The sequence below is a fragment of the Phalacrocorax aristotelis genome, chromosome 11 (assembly GCF_949628215.1).
Source record: "Phalacrocorax aristotelis chromosome 11, bGulAri2.1, whole genome shotgun sequence".
NCBI classification, from domain to species: domain Eukaryota; kingdom Metazoa; phylum Chordata; class Aves; order Suliformes; family Phalacrocoracidae; genus Phalacrocorax; species Phalacrocorax aristotelis.
Window position 1 is genome coordinate 13488917 of NC_134286.1, and position 20353 is coordinate 13509269.

General features: G+C 37.6%; 1 long non-coding RNA gene across 1 annotated transcript; it reads left to right on the forward strand.

The window, feature by feature from the left end:
* Window positions 1-1519: 1519 nt before the first annotated feature.
* LOC142063112 (uncharacterized) lies at window positions 1520-18073 on the forward strand. The gene is made up of 3 exons (XR_012662639.1): window positions 1520-1762; window positions 2766-2873; window positions 17000-18073. It is a non-coding gene; the product is annotated as an uncharacterized LOC142063112 (long non-coding RNA).
* Window positions 18074-20353: the final 2280 nt, after the last annotated feature.

Sequence of the window (20353 nt, forward strand, 5' to 3'; positions counted from 1 at the left end):
TTAGATATGGTCTTTGAGTTTTAACTTCATGCGTTAAGTTTATTCTTAATTAAGTTAAGTTGTCTTAAACAACTTAAACATAAAGCAGTAGTTTAGCTATTATGTGTGAAGGCAGCTAGACGATGAAAAAAGCCCGGAATATGATAAGCTAGGAGTATATATCTGCCTTTCACATCAGAAGAAAATTTTTCACCAATTTTTTCTTAATTTTTCTCTGAGTTTTCTCCAGCTGCACCATTTGTTTCATGCTGGTTTTATTCCAAAGAACTGCCATGAATTAGTACCAGGCACCCGAGAATTCATGGGGAGGTGTGTCTACAAGATGGGTGTTTTTTTGGTAGAAAACCTCAATATTTATTGATAAGTTTGGGCCAGTTTTTTTAAAGTTTATCAGCTTTTCTGAATCAGAATTAGGACCTTATTCTCTGTCTGCAAAACTAACAATAAAATACTGTAAGCGCAGGTCTCAAGAGGTATTTTCAATCTTTTCTGGAGCTGTGTTTGCCCTGTGTGTTCTATGACTAAGTTCAGAATCTCTGTGTATGTGTAAATTTAGTAAGTAACAGTTAAGAGTTTAGTCTGTTTTTATGTCATTGCTTTCTCCCTCACAGGGAAGCCAACCTCTAAGGCTCTGAACATCTGCTGTCATGTAGCAGAATGGCAATGCTTGTGTCAGAGTGTAACACTGGTGCTGGAATCAGGGACAGATATAGTCTTGTTTAGCATATGGCAACATGTGTTCTCATCAGTCATTTGTCTGCTAATATGTGCCTACATCTGAATCTCAATGAGGGGGAGAAAGTGATGAGTGAAAGCCTGCCCTTGGATATATATACTTCTCTAGAATCATCACACACAAGGTTAAACAAAGATCAGTTGAAATTACTCGCTCCCAAAAGTCCACACTGCATACTTTGTACTAATTTCTACAAGTAATTGGAAATCTAACATTTCTGACCATCAGGTCCTATGGACAACTCCTACAGGCTCTGCCATCACAAGAGGCACATTCAAGTTACTGGTAGCAAGCACTATTATATCCATAAAACATTGACTAGAAGCTGTCTCAACTGAATGAACTGTGTCTCATAAAAATCCACTAGATTTTACTTTAATAATGGAAACGGAATAGTTTTCTTTCTCTGGTATCTACTTAAATCTGTATAGAAGCTGATGAAAGGATTCACTTTACTGATAATTGCTCCATATTTCTGAGAAATAAGATGATAGAAAAAACCAGAACATCAGCTTTAAATAGTTTGGCTGAGGTGTTACAACTGAAAAATAAATAAGAGATAGTCATAAAGTCAAATTGATTCAAGGCTATATGACAACACTAAAGGCTCTTCACATTGCTTTGTTTTTTCCTTTCATGACTGAACAGTATGTATAATTACGTGTATTTCTATAAATCTGTGTGTTTGAAGTTGTTATGTAAAGATTTGCCCTAGTTTAATTCATTGCATCTCAGTGGAGCTCATGTTTGGGCACTCTTCATGCTCGGTGTTAAACAGCAAGAAAGGTGGAACCGAGCCAAAACTTGAAAAGAGCTGTAATGTCTACTTGATTACAATGATTTTTTTTTTCTTTTGTTATAATCAGGATACAGGTTTGAAAAAATGTCAACAGACCTGATACAAGATCTACCACAGGTGTGGCAAGATCTAGTCCTAAAAGAACAATCCACCTCCTGTCGGAAAGGATGGCAAGCTTCCCATCATCATTATTTTTTCCTGAATTGGATCCTGAACTGTCTCTAAATGTGTGTGTGTTAAGTTCTACTGAGAACCTTTCCCTCAGAAGAAGCCATACTTGCACAGGTGGTTTGGCAGTTTGGAAAATGCAGTTCAACCTTTGTGTGAAAGATAAGCCCAGTGGAAATAAAAAAAAGAAAAGTAAATATAAATATAAAGTAAATATATATAAAAAGTAAATTTATATATGCATATATATAGTTTGCTACTCAAATTATTCTAATGTTTAATGCTTAAATTAGTCTGCTCTGTTTAAATGACAGTTTTGGATTTTGTACTCAAGAAATGATTTTGCAGTAAAAATGAAGGACAGCAGAATAACAAGAGTCTCTCAGCTCGAGGAGATTCCTGAGACTACCCTAATGTCTCAATGCAATGTTAGTACCATTTTGTGTTAGAAAATTATTTCTATTCCCCTGAAACAAACAATTTTATAAAATTATATCCGGAATTTTTTGCATTTCTAATGGGAATTCTGGTATTTCTGAAGATCATTTCCCAAAGAAGAGTGAGTCTTTCAGTTTTGAGCAAAGTCCAAGTAATCAGTCTGCATAGATTTATGGGAGCAAAATCTCTACAGAAAAGTTCACAGAAAGGCAATACCTTGGGGAAGGAAGTCCCCACGCATATTGTCTTGGTGGCAGCTCTAGTTAAGAACCTTCTCTGGCTTCAGCATCTTTCCAGTGACCCCTCAGTAGTGCCAGTACAACATATGGAGCCTGATGTTGAATCAGCAGGAAGCTGACGTTAGTAACAACCCACCATTTTGGTTTTAATTTCCCTCCACCCTCAGACTCTTCTAAAAAAAAAAAGAGGTGAAATAGTGGTAAGAATTGACTTTTAGGGATGTAGGGTGTAGGGAAGGGGAACTGCAGGTGTTGAAACAAAAGTCCTTAGTATAAATGAGCAGGTTGAATTTTGCATTTTCTCTGTTTGTTTATTACATTGCTATCTACCTTCTATTCAAAAGCATTTTTAAGCAAATCAGGCTTTCTTGTGTCCATTCTGCAGGACAAAGAGTGGTTGCAACTACTAGCTGGAGAAAACACGTTACAAGTAAAAGTGCCTGCTGGAGTCCAGAGTGTCTGGTTTTGCACTGCTGTGCTCTGTTGGCAAAAGGTAAGTTGAAGCTGCATAGGAAGCAGGCTCTGGAAACTGTCTTTAACATAGGAAAACATTTGAAGTTAGCCAAGTCTTTCCCTGCTGCCAGAGGAGGAAATACTATCCCCACTTGTTCTTCCCAGCCCCTACCTTTTGTTTACACAAGTGCCATCCATCTAGTAATGCGAAAAAAAGCCAAGTCTGGGAACCAATCTTTATTTATTTTGTCGGGTGAGTTGTAACTGGAATGAGTTCCCTGAGCAGCCACATGAACTTTTCTTCTGGCTAAAGTGAAAGGATGGTTTTGTTGGTATATGGAGGGCTTTCAGCAGCAATGCTGGCTTACAACATCTTTCAGTGCTCAAGGAACCATGAGTGCAATTCTCGAGGAAAGACTGGCAGCTTCCTTTAAAACTAGGGGGCAAATGGAGAAATGGCTACCTTAACCTTGAGGTTGGTCTCACTATATCTTTTGAATTTGTATATGAACACTACATAGCATAGTGCATGCACCACTAAGCCCACAAAAATGACAGAGTGCATTATCTCTGCAAAGCACAGAGCTTTGTCCAACTTCCATTAATACTGAGTTAAAAATGTAGCCCAAAACATCAGTCCAGGATAAATACCAGATGCAGAGAATAAAAGATATGCTCTAGTCTATCCTCTATCTGGACACCTGCAGTTTCATGACTTTCCCAACTTATTTGTATTAACCTGACTTTATATCACACTCGGCTTCTTTTCTTGCTTATCCATTGATGCTCCCTCTGGGACAGATTGCTCCTGGCTGTGTTGTGAGAGAGCAGTCTGTGCAACATCAGGATATGGCTGCGGTTCGTGCATTTCCCTGTGACTATTTTCTGTGTTCACTCCTTGAAATTAAGGATACATTAAAGGAATGGGAACTATATGAGGTCATGTCGTTAGTTCATATCCTTGTATCAGGTACAATGAAGACAATGAAGACAAAACAGGTTACCTATTTTCCTGGTCCTCACATTTATTTCTTAGTCATCTGTAGTTAAAGAATGTTAATCTGATGGGGCAAGTGTTCAGTTCCAGTGGTACATTTCCAGTTTCTCTCACCTCTTTGTACACCTCCTTTTATTCCTGGATGGGGAAAACAGTCAAATTCTTTTTCTACTATTATTTATTTAAAAGAATAACATGGTCATCTGGGATGAGACTTTGTATGACAAGTTTCAGTGCCATGTGAGTTCTTTATCCTTGAGCTATAAACCAAAGAAGGAAGGGAAGAAAGGATTTTTACAATAGAAATACTCACACACTATATTAATTGTGTCAGCATGAACTGTGGCACTACAATAAAGGTTGTTTTAATTTTACTAAAATTGAATAGATTGCTGTGAATCAACTGAAATCTTATAAGGGACTTATTGTAAAACCTACTGATAAGATGGAGTGGCATTGTTCTGAACTGTGGTTCCTGGGAATGAGATTTCAGAAGAACTTAATGCTGACTTCTGTAAATCTTTGATCAGTGATACTAATGGAAATACAGAAACACCTATCTCCCAACGTTTCCACTTTTCAATATGATGTTGCAAGATTATTATTAAAAGAGAATTCTGTTCCCTAAAGCTTTCATCTGAGGGGGACCGAGCTGCTCCTGGGTAGAGTTGTGTGCTTTTAACTCCTACTGTCTCTATGGGAAGCTGAAGGTACTTAGCAGTTCACAGAATTTGGCTCATGAGCACAGAAAGTGATGCAAGTAGATTGTCTAAAACAGATGCCTAAGAGGTGTCTAAGATGGGAGTGATTCATCTGAGTCTTAAACAGTTGTTTTCAGGTGGACTCTAAAATCAGCCCATCTCTCTGCATTGTCCCAAACTGTAGCCTAAATAACTGTCTTTTGACTAAATGCCTAATTTTCTGCATGGCTAAAATCAGGAGGGAATAAGAATCACAGTACATCTTAGTGGAAACAATTCTCCTCAGATTATTTGGAATCTGAGCCCAAGACTGCTTCATGATTTCCATGGTAAAAGATCACATGCTGAAGGCTAAGCAATAGGTGATCAAACCTTGTCTCAGTGTTAGTTCTTCTCCCAGAAACAACCCACAAGCTCTATAAACTTAAACCTGTTCATAAGAAATGTAAAACATTTTTGTGTCTCCTTAAAAAAGGAAAAGAAAATGAAAACAGAGAAAGTACCTCCTCAGTTTCTGAGGGATTCTTCTATTATTCCAGAGGCTTTTTTATTAATGTTGCTGCTGCTAGTTAAGAGTCCAAAATTTCTGTTTCATGACTAGAAATACAAAATATTTTTCCAAGTACTTTTACACACACGTAGCTGTTTTGACAGCTTTTCTATGTTGCTGAATGTATTGATCCTGAAAGCTTTGTAAATGGCTGTTTGACTAAGCATTTGTGCCAAAAAAAAAGCTGTATTTGTCATTTACTATTTTGAAACAAAAAAAAATCAAGTTGAAAACAAATTGACGTGTATAAAAGTATCAGGAATATCCACAGACAGAATTAATAACTATGACATCATTAGAAAGCATTTTGACTTCTACTGGAAGATGTTCCCCGATCTCTAACTGGCAGAGTTCAGGCAATGGACTATGCGAATTAATTATTTTCCCTTTGCTCTTACAGATTTCTTCTGCCTTTTTTGAAGGATCCAGTACTGACAACTTTCAGGTGCAAAGTATTGGACAATATGCAAGATAGTTTATTCCAGGATGGCAGATTCTATGATCCTAGAGGCTTTTCCTCATTTGCAATTCTCATATATATCTTTTATCTTTCTTTTTTTTTTCCTTAAGCCTTAGTCACACTGTCTAGGAGAAGAGATAACTCTGTGTGATTTAGCTGACCAAATATGTCAGAAATCATGAAAAATGACTAGTCCTATAGTAAATAGTCAAAGAAAAGGAAAGAGTAAAAAGCAAATTATATACCCAGACTATCTAGGAAACAGTTATTGTTAGCAAATGCATTTTTGGAACTTAGGAATGGCTTATGAATGATTCATAAAGAGAATGGTGATAGATTTTGCAGCAAAAAGCATCAGCACCAAATAATTTTAAAAAATCTTGAAAATAAAATATGTGATATTCTCAGATTAATCACTTGACTGAGGCTCTATGGTTTAAGTTAGTAATCACTAAATTCAGACAATCATATTTATCTGAATTGCCTTGACCTAATTGTAGATTTTTTATCTGCAAAGCGAGGCAGGATGCTAAGGAACAGGAGTTTTGTCTCTTCCCTTTCGCTTTAGAAATATTCAGTTATGTTTTGCTAATATCATTTGTCATTTCTGATTCTGATCCTAATCTGATCCAGAAGAATAAAAAGTGTGTGAAAATGCAAACAAATTTAAACTCAGTTACAACTTAGCTGACTAAAGATAGGATTATGTCTTATTTTAAATTAACATTTACTTACAGCCTATTTATAACCTCCATCAATGACAGATTAAAAGACTGACCGTTTATGACACCATCATCTGAAAACTTTATATAGACAACTACTAAAACACCTTCACAAGGAAAAATATCCATTCACACTAACACATGCTTCTTCACACATTGAAGTATGTAAAAATATTCTCCTCTTATATTTCTTCATTAGTGATCACTGAAGCAGAGCGACATTAGGTTAAATTGACATCACTAGTTGCCTTTGGTAAACATACAAGGAGGGACTTTTCTTTCCTTTTAAAGTAAATTTTGTAAGCAACCACATAGAGGAGGTTGGCAGATGTGACCACCTACTCATTTAGGGAAGGCCCACAACACAGCTGTGTTCACAGAGGACCCTTCTAGGCTGTGCAAACTCTGGAAATGCTACATCAACAGTGAGTGAAGAAGCTCTCTGCATGGATGAGCAAAGAGCTTTTAGAAAAACTCAAATGGAAGGAGGAGGTTTCTAGTATGTGGAAAAGGGACTGGCCACTTGAGAGGAATATAGGAACATTGTCAGGGCATGCAGACAAAGCTGGGAGGAGTGGCTGATACACCAGAAGGCTGTGCTGCCATCCAACGAGACCTGGACAGGCTGGAGAGCTGGGCCCAGGGGAACCTCATGAAATTCAACAAAAGCAAGTGCAAGGCCCTGCCCCTGGGGAGGAACATCCCCATGTACCAGGACAGGCTGGGGGCTGAACTACTGGGAAGCAGCTCTGCTAAGAAGGACCTGGGAGTGCTGGTGGACAACAAGCTGACCATGAGCCAACAATGTGTTCTTGGGGCCAAGGAGGCCAATGGTATCCTGGGATGCATTAAAAGGAGTGTGGCCAGCAGGTCGAGGGAGGTTATCCTCCCCATCTACTCCACCCTGGTGAGGCCACATTCGGAGTACTGGGTCCAGTTTTGGACCCTCCTAGTTTAAGAAGGACAGGGAGATGCTCGAGCAAGTCCAGCGGAGAGCATTTTTGTGAGTCTCATTGGTGTTTATGACAAAGGTAGAATGAAAGCTTTTCAGTGTCATTATGGCTTATGAAATTCCAGGCTTTCTCAAATGCTGAAATTTAGACCCTATGGAATTTTACACACTGAGCCACAGGTACCAAGAGATTTACTGCACTAAGCAATAGCTGAACAGGGATAATACATATTCAACTGAGAGAGTTTCAGGTGCCGAAAGGGTACTTGGATGGCTGAATTACTCTGTGAATCAAATGTTAAATCTTGAGAACATTCTAAAAATCAGAATATTACTGTCTGGTGTTACTCTTTGCTCTCTAATCCAGGACTATATAGTGTAGACCAATTTAATTTTACAGGATGAGTTCACACTATGTTCTATGTAACACTGCTGTCTTTCCATGGCATCTTTCTTTTGCAAAAAATTTATTTTTTTTTAATCTGTCACAGTTCATCTCTATTGTACTTTTGAGAAATTTAAAACAGAATATTATAGTGAAGAATAGGAGGACCAAAGATCTTCCAAACTTCACTCTACAGTATGTGTATTGTTCAATAATCTACCACTTCGGGGATGTCACTGAGATGACTGTATCATTGCATATTTGATATTATCACCTATAGGGTTTTGTTTTATTTCTTAAATACCGTGTTTGTTTACTGTGGCACCTGTTATACCTTCAGCAAGCATGAAGAGTTTTGCTTTGAAGTTAAGAAAAATCAAGTAAACACTGGGAGCTAAAAACTATTTCTATGTTAGTCAAAGAGATTTTCTGTAAAGAGCAGAGGTGGGTCTTTAAGAAGTACCCACATGGGGGTTAGAAAGGATAAGCAGATCTTGCAAGTAAGTGGGGAAGACTTGTTTTGCACATGGAGAGGGCTGTCTAGAAGAAAGTATGGAGTTGAGGTTAAGAGATATGGGCAAATGAGCAGGTGTGGCTGGAAATAACAGCAAAGCAAAAAGATGATGGGAGAGTAATGGGGTGTTTAACCAAAAAGGATGAAGATAAGGTGATTAATGATCAGTCTCCTTTCAGCCTGCATATGGTGCCAAGACTATATTAAATCTTTATCAGTGGCATTCAAGCATTGATATTGTATGCCACCATTAAGGAATTTTCCAAAGGGTCACCCAAACCTAGAAAATGCATGAGTCTCTCCTCTATTCTACTAGCCAGAAATCACTTGAATCTTTGTGTTTTTATTTATGCTCCTTGAGCTGGTCCTGTGGCAATGGGTCCTAAGGCAGTAGGGCATTCAAGCACATGCTTATTTCTGATGAAAATCATGCTTTACTTTTTTTCAACAACCCACTCAAACAGAATTATTGCCTTCTTCATAACGGCTGGAAAAAGAAAAATAGGAAAAAAAAGTAGGAAAGAAAAAAGGAATGCAGTAAAGTGCACACCCCCTGCTTAGTGATAAAAGAAAAAAAAAATTAGGTTTTGAATTTAATATCATTTTCTACAAGCGTTGTTCCTGTTTTAGTTCTGAGACTTAACCCTAATTCCAGCTAAGCATACATACTAGTGGGCATAGAGCTGAAGTCAGTGATATTCCTCCCGGAAGCTCTGGAGGTATTTCACATATTTCCTAGCTACCCTGGAAGTACCGCATATAATGCTCCCTTGCTCTGGGAACATATTTGGCATTCCAGATCTCTGCTGACTATTCCAGATTACTGAGTTGTTTAAGAAGATAGTCATGAAGCGATAGCTCTTTCTTTATAATTAACTTATTTATTTTTTATCCATAATAACAGCTCATTTCAAACACTTCTCATTCATTGAGAGAGCTACACCCCTCACGTATGCTGTATAGATTTTTTTAACTTTCTCCTGTAAATGTTCTATGATGCCTGTAAATTACCACTTTGGACTAATGCTTCAGGAATTAGATCAGCCATGCTGAAGTAAGACAAAGTAATTCCAGAGTAAACTGTGAATATTATGTGCTGAGAAACTGAAAAAAAAGATAAGATAATCCAAAATTGCTGTTTTCATATTGATAGAAGAAGCCTGGCTTTCTTTCATTGAAAAGCTACATAATGCATTTCCATTCAAATTTGATATGGACATAACCACTGTGCTTGAGAGTAAAAGCCAGCACTTTGTAACTGTTAATGAGTAACAGTGTTTCGTGTCAGAGCCTGACCTTGACACTTGCATCTAGCTTTGCATTCCAGCTCCCGAGTAAGCCCACATTTAGGATTATGTACAGGTTCGCCTCTTTTAGGGGCCTCTTTCACATTCATGGTAGGGATTTAAACAAATGCATTACTGAGCATACATGAAAGCCCGCGGGAGCAGAAAAGATTTTGTTTCAAATGTGAATGCTATTAAAGTTAAGCACATATTAACGTTTTGCTGAATAAAGATGGATTTAACTGTTGCTTAAATATTTCCCTGAGTCAGTGATTTGGTCTGGTCCATTGCAGTATGAGGCCATCTGTGAGTTTTAGATGTAAATCTGAAGTCTGGGAATCTTTGGAACAGAAGAGATATGTGCTGTGGTTTTTAAGATTCAATGTGAAAACTTTAGAATAATGTTGTTAACATTGTTTGCAAAATAACTGCAGTAGCTATATATTCTATCTAGTCCAGATGGATGAAATCTCCAAGGGATGTTTGTTTTTATGGCCTCCAGCTTATTATTTCAACGCCTAACTTTTATGAGGCAAACATTATTTTAGCAGTCTTTTACTGTCTCTTAAATGCAGTGAAAGGCAAAAGAGGACCACAAATCTGTTATATTTAAAGTTACTGAACTAAATTTCAACAATCAGCCTAGACCTTGTACATTTCTTAAATAAAAATAAGGGTAATTGTCTCTTGACCAAAGCTTTTTCCATCTGAACAAAACCCAGACATTATATCTAAGGATTTGTCTGTGTTATTGACTCAGTGGTGTTTGGTGATAACATTCCATCAGGCTGTGTTAAAATCAGTGTAATTTGGTTCAGAGTTAAGCTCAATACATGCAATGTATAATAAGTAGTCAGTGTTTGAGAGTTGTTAAAATAATCTGAAAACGGACACAGAACCTTAAGAATAGGAATGATGTGACCTCGGGAGTTCACTGATTTCCTTTACTAATCCCATACAAATTGAGCTTTATCTAAATAATGGTTGACAGCCATTTGTCTAACCTGTTTTTAAAACAGCCCGGTGATGCAGAATCCCCAGCTTCTCTTGACAGTTGTGTTTTAGCACTTCACTCTCTTGCCATTCAGCATGTTTTTAATGTGTACGTTAAATCTCCCTTGTGGCAACTTAAATGCATTACTTATTGTCCCGGAGAATACATTAGCGCTTTCCTCTCTTTCCCAACCTTTTCATGACATCAGCTGTCATCTGAAGTCCATACTTGTTTCTCGCCTTGGTCTTCTCTCAGCTAAATAAAGCCAGTACTCTCCAGCTTTCTTCACAGGTTTTGTTGGAAGAGTCTCAGTGTTTCTTGCTCCTTTCTGGACGTTATTCAGTTGATCCAGCCGTAATGTTGTGCCCAAATCTGGTGTAGTATTCCACCTGTGCCATACCAATGTTACAGACACTTCAGGTATTTTTCTGTACAGCATGCCAACATATACCTCCCGGTACATTATGGCCCTGTGGATGTGTGTTCCAGTTTTGGTCCATTAATTCTCAGATCATATTCTGTAGAGCCATTTCTATTATTCTGTCTTTCTCTGTCTTGTAGCTGTGTGTCACTTTGTATTTAATGCCACTGAATTACTTATTATTTTGTTGATTTCATCACATCACTTCAAATTTCATTCGTGTCCTCTAAAGTGCATCCCATCTCTCCCAGCTTGTTATCAACTTCAAATTAAAAGTGCTTTCTATCCTGTCATCTAAATCATCAATAATGAATCTAACGGCTGGAGTACAGGGTGGATTTAGGGTGGCAGAGTTCTGTTAATGGCAAACTTGAACAAGTTTTCATGGGATTCAGTTTGCTTCTAAAATGATTCACCCACTCCACTTTTACCTTTATTATTTATTTGTGGAGTAGCAGTGTTCAGTGTTCTGAGAACTGGCATGTCCTAAGAGGTCCCGTGTCACACTGCAGACAAGGAGGAAACATTCCGAGCTGGCTAGACCATAAAGATTGCTATTCGTAATGAATGTGGAGCAGACCTTGGAGGTTTGGCAGAGTTATTTATTGAAGAAACAGGTGGTACTGAACATAAGCAATTGGGTTTCTCGGATCTGTTAATATTAGAAAGCCATATGAATCTTTTGTAAACCAATTCTGTTGTGGTTTAACCAATCCACAGATCTGCTGCCTACTTACATGTGCTATTCAGACATTATCATGTCTTCTCAATACTTTAAAAATTTATTTATAATTCTTTCACATTTTCTTTTTCACATCTTGATACTGCAATCATAAGCACAGATGTAACTCTGCAGGATTTCTTGAATAACTGAAAAGATTTTTTCTTTGGTAAATAATGTACATAATTTCACTAAAATGCAGTTTAAAACAAATTCATAGCACTTTGTGCTGAATAATATGAAGGAGATTTTCTTCTGTGTCTGTGTGCATGAAATTTTAAACAGTTTTTTTTAATGTTGGCGAAAACTTTGTCCCAAAGAATTTAACTTTCAGTTTACAAAAAAATTAAAAATATATATTTTGGGAGGTTTGAATCTTTCTGGACAAATTACATTTTTCATGTTTGCCTCCTATAAAAATGTTCCTGTAAGTGTATAATAAAAATGAAAAACAACAAAGTTTAGTCAGATTTTATTTACTATAGGGAAAGATAATATTCACAAATATTTTTGCTATTTTAATAGTCTTTGTACTAAAATATTGAAAGACTACAAATATTTTATATTTTTATGGAAATTATGCAAACAGATTATGGAAATAATCTAGACCATCATAATATCAATGAAGAACACTGAAAATATTTACAAATACATGTTTCTGGAAAGTTGTACAACAGTAATGTTTCAGACCAAGTTTTATTCAAACTCAAAAAAGGCCATTTAATGATTTCCTCACAAATGTTCAGTCCTGAGTACTACTGACGCTGTATCAGCAATTTGTTGCAAAACAGCACTAAATGTGAAAGCAAACCAATATGAACCTAAGAAATCCTCTTAGGGAAATTTCTGTTTGGGTGGCAAAAAAGTTTTCGATTAATTTATTTTCTCTTTCCAAACAAATTACCTAGTTTTATGTCATTTGCAGTCCAGTATAATTAGATCTTGACTGACGTGTAACTGATTCTATTTGAAGAGCAAACAAAACCTAGCTGTGACTCTGTAGATCAGAATATTGATGATTTCAGGTGAAAAAATAGATTAGGGACACAGATGGCTTAAGCGACCATGCTGAAACTACACCTTTCTGAAACTCTACAGCACGCTAGGAGTGCTTTTGTAACTACAGAAAGGTTTCTGTTAATTATGGGAAGGTACAAAGGCATCCATAAACCAGACAGTCTGTAGCTTATGTAGATACCAGAAAAAGTCAGAGCAGAAGGGTCAGCTTTTTTGTTCCTTGACGTCAGCACTGTGCTCACTCTTTGCTGAGGACAGCACTGTGCAAAATGGACTATTTATTCCATAGCAGCTCTGAGCCATTTGATCCTTAATCTCTGGGTTGATGGTTTTTGTTGTAAACTCTCAAAACCCAGAATAAATGTCAAATTTTTAAAATATTTGCATTCTTGTGAAAATGTTTTCTTTGCATACTCATACTTTGACATCAAATGTGCCTTGAGCGTTCAGAGACACATCCAGACTGAATTCATTCAGCTGCTGGATCATCAATGAAATAGAATCTTGATGTTTTGCTACATAAACATGCTGATGGACATTTGCTGATCACTACCAGCTTAATTCAGTGTACCAACCCGCCTTTGTGTACTGTGCTGTGCAAGTCCTTTATAAGAAAATGTAAGAGGGAAAAGGAAGGATTATTTTAGACAGCATTTACAGGCTCATGTTCAAATATTCCTGAATGAAGTGAAACCAATCAATAACATGAATATATTAAAGAACATATATGACCATATTTGCTTAAGTATGTATCACTCATTGGTATGATGCACGGTGAATTTGTAAGGCTGTTAAGGAAGAGGTTAAAGATGCGATGGATTTTTGTTTCAGGAAGAGATAAAGGAAAAAATACAGTGGAAATTTAATTAAGTGAACGGGATGATGCATTTTAAAAATGGTTTTGGTGAAGTGCAGAGGAATGGGAAATGAACCAACTTATGTAAGCACAAAATTGATGGACCTACTTTGAGAAAGTGTCCTTTGGAGGTATGTTTAGTTCTTTAGGGAATGAAAAAGACGATTAGAAAATATTTGAAGATGTAGAGTGGGGTAGCCCTGGTGATCATTTGGACTCATTGAGAAATCTCAAGAATGAGCTTTCAATAAAGTATAAAAGATTAGTCATCATCAATAGTTATTTAACTGTAAGATTGGAAGGCTTTAGAAGAGATGAAATGCCTTAAAAAACTAAGTGAAATGTGAGTTGGTTTGGTACAGGCAGATTTTTAGTAAATATTTAATGAATCCATCATATTAAATGATTAATATTTTCACAAACAGATGATTCTTTAATCTATTTTATGAAAGCATAGAGGAATCTAATGTCCAGGACTTCCGGGACTTCAAGCTAGCAAAATTGAAATAAAGAAATTAAAATAAAGAGAATACATGTAAGTGGATATATTTAATTATTGGAATTATTTACCTTTGCATTATTAGCCAAATCTATCACATACTGCCTTTCATCAGCTCTACCTGCCATTCTAGAGGAAGGCTACCACTAATAAATTAATCTGAGGCTCCAAAACTTCTTTATACAAAAAGAAAAAATGAAGATGTCCTGGTGTTTATTCTTGGTCCTCCTGTCTCAGAAAGCTACAGCCTACACCATGTATTCTGAAAGATCTTCTGTGCTTACGCAATAAATGTGACACAATAAACACCTCGAACTGCACACATTTCTCTTGGCTGTTTGAATATCTGGTACCAGATGTTCAGAGCTGCCAGATTCTAGACATTCTGAACATAAATTAAAGAAATCTTTCCAGTCAAAATAACTATCTTTAGTTTTAAGGTAAGCTTCTAAAGCAGTTTCTAGAAAGATCATCTATTTTAATTTCATTATTTTTTTGTGTAAACCAGACTCACTGTTCTCAAGAACTATGGAGTTCAAAGGATGCTCCTAGCATGGTAATAAGGCCCAGTTTACTCAACTGATGCTTGTTGTTTCATATGTAGAGCTGACCAAGAACTTACTAAGTGATGCTTGTTTTGTTGATGTTCAGACTTCAATTTGTTCTGGTAACTCTATGGAAATGTTTTAAATTCTGGGAATGTGAACTCCAACCATCCCAGAGCTGTGTTTCAGTAGAGGACCCTCCCAGCTTCTATAATAATGGACACTGCTCAAAGGGGTCACTTCAAACAGAGCCAAATCAGTCTTGGATTATGCTGCTCAACTAATCCTTTGCAGTCCAGACCAAGTCCTTAATTTCTTGTAATTTTCTGTCATCTTGGTGATACCTGCCCTCGAGGTTAGAACTGCAGGAAATCAATGTTTTCAGGTCACTTTAAGGTCACCTGTACTGCTGCAGTATCACAAGACCCTTAAGGAACTGTCACAACAGCATTGTAGCACCATTGCTTTTTCAGTAGAGCAGGCTATTGAAAAGGACTTAGGGATTACTTGTTTTCCTCACTGGTCTTTTCCCTTTCATCTTCTGGACTGATTACTTACCCCAGCACTTAATACCATACTCAATCTTACTTAATGCTGTCCAGTTGAAACATTCAAAAGTCCCAGATTTCACAGACGTAATACTTAAGTATTTTATTCATCTTTGCTAAATGAACAAACTGCAAATACATCCTCTTATAAAGAAGCTTCTGCCAACAAGACATTCCCAAGGTATGGCACTAGACTTCGGTTTTACCTTAAAGTATTTTGTTGAAAGCATTAAAGTAACCACAATGAACTTTCTCATATTTTAACAGTTTTTCAATTCAAGCTTTATACGTGTGTACTGGTTTTGGCTGGGATAGAGTTATTATTCTCCATAGTAGCTTGTATGGTGTTATGTTCTAGTGTTATAACTAAAACAGCCTTGATAACACACCCATGTTTTCATTATTGCTGAGCAGGGCTTACACAGAGTCAAGGCCTTTTCTTCTTCTCACCCCACCCCACTAACCCCACCCCACTAGCGAGGGGGTGGGGGTGCACAAGGAGTTGGGAGAGGACATGGCTGGGACAGATGACCCCAACTGACCAAAAGGTTATCCCAGACCAACTGATGTCATGCTCAGCAACAAAAGATATGGGAAGAAGGAGGAAGGGGGCACATATGGTGTTAGAGTGTTTGTCTTCCCAAGTAACCGTTTTGCGTGTTGAAGCCCTGCTTTCCTGGAAAAGGCTAAACATCTGCTTGTTGATGGGAAGTAATGAATTAGTTCCTTATTTTGCCTTGCTTTCACATGCAGCTTTTCCTTTACCTATTAAACTGTCTTTATCTCAACCCACGAGTTTTCTTACTTTTACTCTTCTGATTTGCTTTCCCATCCCACTGAGGCTGAGTGAACAAGCAGCTGTGTGGGGCGTAGCTGCCTACCAGGGTTAACCCGCAATAACATGTCCTTAGGGGCTCTCTAAAAGCCAGTTATTTTCTTTATCTGTTTCTGTTAAAAAGACTGAAGACAGCCAGTAACCTAACCATTTATCTTTCTGTTGTCTGTAGTGTTAGAACACTATAGATGGCATAATTCAGTATCAAAAAAATCTATAAGCATTTGACCTTACATTATACCATATTAAAAAAAATATGAAACATACTTAATTGAATAGTATTTCATTCTCTTGCCTTTCCAACCAATACTCATTAAAAAGCTGGCTCATGCATACAGATTCTTAAAGGTGCATTTCTAGTTTTCAGAGTATGTTAGAACAACACTGTATGTTCTGCTGGACCACAGTTCTCTGGTGGAGCTCCAGAGGTGAATCTTTCCCATTTGACAGGAACTGTAAAGTCATATTCAACATGGAAGTTGCATTTATTTTTCATTTACCTTTCATTTTGAAGTTGACCAAAGTGTCAGACCAACACTCAGAGAAAAAAGTCTTGATATAGGCCTGGTACAAATATTCTTACTCACAAACCTTTTTTTGACTACATGATGTAGATATGAAGGTTTATCTGTGGGTCAAACCCAAAGAGCAAACAATTTCAATTGAAAATGTGGATTCAAAAATGCTGCTCAGCCTCACTGTAAGTAGTTGCACGCCAAGTATTTTACAGCAGTCTGTGAGATGATCAAATTACTTTCAGCTGCTGTTTTTCTTGTGAAAGGGAGTGAAGAGAAGCATCCGCTTTTCATAGTGGTGGGTGATACAGGGGACAATATGCAAATACTCTTCACCTAAGCCTTTTTTAAGAGGTTTTAGGTTCTTTTCATACCAGCAGGATGAGGTCATGTGTACACTAATACTTGCTGTGAAGGGGGAAGCGGGGGCGAGGGCAAAACGTGATAATTCTTGGGAGTAAAACAAGACACGGTGTGAATGCAAATGAAGGAAATTATAAAACTTGATCTAATTTGCCTGATGTCTTTCATTTTTGAATATGCTATGAGACTATGGAATATGCCCGGCTATTGATCTGTTCATTAGTTGGCCTTAAGCAGGTTGTACATACATTATTTATTAATTTCCACTTTCTTTTATGTTTCTAGGAATATGGATCTTTGGAAGAAAAACTTGTTCTCCATCTTCAAAGCAAAATGATGAGTAATCAACAGTATTTTGGGGAATGGAATTATTTTGGGCAACATAATTTAAGCAAATTACATCCTTAAATCTTTAATTTCTTTCTTCCTACAAGGAAGAACACTGCTGAAATAGGCAGGTAGAAAGGCTGTCCAGGAAAAGTGAGAAAGAATGTGCAAAAAATAACTAGACCCAGATGAATCCATTGTGCCCTGTTGTGACACACACCATAAGAAAAGCACAAAGAAACACAAAGAAAAAAAAATCTTCTTTATTGAAGCAGAGTGTTTTCTGTGAATACTTCAAGGAGTGCAAAAGCTTTGATGAATAGTGAAAGACAAAATACCACCTTCAAATCCCAGGAAGGAACAATACCTTTGTTTTATATAAAGCCAATTGTAAGCCCGGTTGGTTATGTTTATCTCCATTCTGTCTTAGCATTAAAGTCTCACCTGTTGCCACAGTGACCTTGATGTCTGTCACTAAGTCTGACTTGAAAAATACACAAAAAGATCTATGATATACATGAGGAAACCAGGATAATTCACATGCAGCTACCTCTAATTTCTTCCCTTTTCTACTATGGAAATGCAATCATGTAGCTGTGAAATTTAGTAGTTCAGCTTCCTCAGGCAATCCTGCTGATGTTGTCAGGAAGAACTGTCCTCACCTATCTGCAGAACACATTTCTGAAGTCTATCTACAGCAGTTCTTCACTGGTTCTCAGCATCACCACATCTCCTCTGGATCTCATTACACTGTTCAGATCAGGTTTTCCCAATTGAAAAATGCTTTAGAATCAAAAGCAATATTTTTCACAGCAACTTTCCACGTTAGATGAGATTTGGGATCTTGACTAGTATATTGGTTTGTTTGCTGGTTTCACAGGTTTGTAAATATTTTTCTTCCTGCCAATTTTAAGCTCCCTCTTTCACCTCTCTAAGTTCCTCTTTTGAAAGACTTCTGAGGTTTGAAACTGATACCAGGTATTTTGCCTCTGTTTTTTTCCTGAAAGGAAATAAAGGCTCAGTGAAATAAAACTTGTGGTTGTTTTTGGTTTGTTTTTTTTTTTTTCTTTATTTAAATACTTCCTTTTACCAAAATACTTTTTTCAACAGGTCTAAAGCCCACAGGTATATGCTCTTGTTCATGTTAGACTGGAGGATTTAGTGGTGCTGTCTGTCGTTAATTTCTGTCAATGCAGGAACGGCAACACTCTCTCTCTTTTGCACTGCTGGGAGACAAGGGTGTGTTTCTTTACCTTGAGCGCTGGCTGCTGGAAAATTGAAAGGCTATTGTAGCCTAACCTAATTAGAGAGACACGTCCATGGGGTATTTATTCTCTGGTTTTATTTCTTGGCATTTAGATCTTGTCTAGAAAGGTAATCTGTAGAAGAAAATAATAGCAGTAGTAACTATTACTGAGTATTTGTTGCATGCTATGCTAATAAGTATGTTAAGATCACACTTGCTAGCACAACAGGGAGTTCCACTCAGTATACCCATGGTCAGGCTTGTGTACACATCATGCTCAAACAGGTTTCTGAGAGGAGTCTGGAAGCAAAGCAATACATCAGTTGTACAGATTTTGCAAGGTCTTCCTCCCAGGCCCAGAGGGAAACACAGGAACAAGCATTAAGGTGCTGAGCTGCTTCTTTGCCAATGTTATAATGGGCAATGGATGTTAATGATAGGATGAGAGGAGGAAAGAGGCAGTAGGTGTCAAATCAGAAATATCTCAGCCAGAGAAAGCAACCTTCTTACTGTTGTTTTGGAGGGACAACCACAGCAGCTACTCAGAGTGTCCAGACCACCTCTGAAGGTCCTTCTCACAACCCTTCCTGCACTGGATTTTTCTAGTTTTTGGGATGAAGCCTGCTGTGATGAGGCAGGTATTGCCTGACAACCTCAAGGCTTCCAGCAATGCTCTGCCTGCTATTCCTCATGTTCCCAAACATTCATACTCCAGGGGAAGAGAGTAAAGATGCAGATGACACTGCTTTGCAGGCAAAAATTTGCAGTTATTAACATGAGTTGGTTTGCAAAGCTGTGGAAGGGTCATACAGCAACATATCGGATATGTCCAGCTACCAGCACTGAAAGATGTTTTATTCAAAATGATCTATTAGAAACTTGCAGCCAGCTATGTGGTGAGAGCTGTGGCTACAGTTCTTATATGTAACTTTACAAACCAATCTCTTCAAAGAGTTTTGCTTTAAAATACATCTTCTTGCTTACAAAAGCCTTTTATTCTTTAGACTAGTCCATTTCCAAAGTGAGTAAGAATTGCAGAATCACAGAACGGTGGGGATTGGAAGGGACCTCTGGAGATCACCCTGTCCCACCCCCTGCTGGAGCAGGCACCCCCAGAGCAGGGGGCACAGGGCCGCGTCCAGGCGGGGTGTGAATGTCTCCAGGGAAGGGACCCCACAGCCTCCCTGGGCAGCCTGTGCCCCTGCTCTGGAACCCGCACAGGGAAGGCATTTTTTCTCATATTTTTCTTGTAAGTCAATCCTAAGCTGCAGGAACACTGAATGGAGAGGTGTTTCCTGGTGCAGGAAATCTCTGTGATCCATAATTTTGGTAATGTTCTCATACCAATGATTTTTCACCTGCTCTTGGTCAGTATTCCTTGGAGCTTTTTCAACTGTGGATGCTACACAGAAGTCTAAAATTAAGATGTCCTCAGACTAAATTGTTGGAAGCAAGTTCAAAGAGTAGCATGTAGGGTGACATTCCCTGTGTTACGTCTCACTTAATGAATGCCTGCAACTGCAGTCAGAAGGCCCTTTTAAATTAAATTTCATAATTGGGCTTAGAACCTGAAATCAACTTACCTCCACAGAAATCAACAATTCTGTAACCACAGTAGTACAGAGCCTGGGTGTGGGTGAAAATGTGTAGGCGGAAACAGGACATAATTTTATTCTGCTTTCTTGGTGCTGGTAATGTCATAAACATCCTGCCATTCTGATATTATTGTGTTAATGTTAAAATATTTGGTTGATGCAAATAGGAGTCGAGATGTAATATTCTTTATATGGCATTGCCCAGAGCAAAGCAAGAACACCATGACAACAAGTAGCCTGCAAGCTGTCATGTTATTTGTGTTCAGCCTGCAGAACAGCTTATAAAAAGCTATCAGCTGACAGGCATCGTGAACATCAATAGTAATTGAGAGAGAAAGAATAGAAGAATAGCAAATGGTGAACATGAAAAAAATAAAGTACAATAATACACCCTAGGAACAATACTTTTCCATACTCTTGGAGTTTTCTTAAATGACAGCCATTTATTAAAAAATACAGCTTCACATATAA